Source organism: Garra rufa, chromosome 17 (genome assembly GCF_049309525.1).
Source record: "Garra rufa chromosome 17, GarRuf1.0, whole genome shotgun sequence".
Lineage (NCBI taxonomy): Eukaryota > Metazoa > Chordata > Actinopteri > Cypriniformes > Cyprinidae > Garra > Garra rufa.
In genome coordinates, this window is record NC_133377.1 from 10,047,512 (window position 1) to 10,049,264 (window position 1,753).

The window sequence follows — 1,753 nt, forward strand, 5'->3', positions numbered from 1 at the left end:
ATATATATATATATATATATATATATATATATATATATATATATATATATATATATATATATATATATATATATAATATATATATTATATATATATATATATATATATATATATATATATATATATATATATATATATATATAAATCATTGAATATTTTTTTATTATTAAATTATTTATTAATGAATTATAGAATGATTACTACAACCACTATTAATAATAATAAAAAAGATCATTATTACACTACAAGGTGTACTAAATAGTTAGTAAATACATGAATAAAGACACATATATTTTTTTAAATAAACATTTTTGTAAATTATTTCATATTTTTGTTATTATTAAATGATTTATAGTATGATTACTACAACCACTTTTAATAATATTAATACATTTAATAATTTATTACACTTTTATAAATTATATTTTTATTGCTAGTAGTAATAGTTACTAAATAACTAAAGATAGAACTGTATTTTTAAATGAACATTTATTATTTTATTACATTATTATAGTATAATTACTACAACCACTATTAATAATAATATGTTTAATAATCATGTTATTACACTGCTAGTAGTACTAAATAGTTTCTAAATAACTGAATAAAGATAGAATATATAATTTTTAAATGAACATTAATTATTTTATTACATTATTATAGTATTATTACTACGACTATTAACAAAAATAATGAATTTAATAATTATTATTATTACACTGCAAGTAGTACTAGTTACTACATAACCGAATAAAGACACATTAAATAAATGAATTTATTTATTATTTATATATTTAATTAAATTATTTTTATTATTTATTTATTTATCATTTATATATTTATTTAATTTATTTGATTACTACAACCACTATTAATAATAATAAATATAATATAACCTTTTTTTTTTTTACACTGTTAGTAGTATTAAATAGTTACTAAATAACTGAATAAAGACTGAATTGGCTAAAAAGTATTATTATTATAACATTACTAATTACTTACAAAATTACAATTTTGAAGAAAAGTATTGTTTTATTAAATTAATCATTAAATTATATCAGTTATATATCAGTCAACAACTAGTACTAATGAGTTTTAAAAATAAATAAATGCATAAATACAATTGAATAAAGACAATTTTTAGGGACATATTTAATATTAATTATTTTTGTTAATTAATTCAAAATGTATATTTAATTGATTAACCTGTAACTCATTAATAACATAATAAAGTGATAAATTATACTTTTTATAATTATATGAAGTTATACAGTACCAAGGCCATCTGAGAGTGTGGGGGGCCTTGTGTCTGTAAAGTTTTCCCTTGTTCTGCACATTCCTCTTTAAACCAATATAAAGTTCAGTAAGAAAGAGCACAGGCTGACAGTGAATTGTCCATGAGTTTTTTATTAAACCTTAAGTACAAATTGAAAAAGTAAAAAACAAAACAAAACAAAGAAAACCAAAATAAAACAATATAACCAACATGAAATCTCTCCTCATGAGAGGAAGAGCTGAGACGCAGTGCTAATAAATTAACTCGCCTGACCGTGAGCAAATCTCTCACCTTGTAGAAAAAGGAACAAAAATAAAATACATCGTAAGGCCATAAAAACTTGACAACCGCCGTATTTTTTTTTTTGTTGTTATTGAAAACACCCGACTTGGTTTTCATTAAATACTCCTAAAACAGTTCAGTCTTCTGTTAAGGACAACAACCAACAAACTGGATTATAGTTTTTTTTCCCTTGAC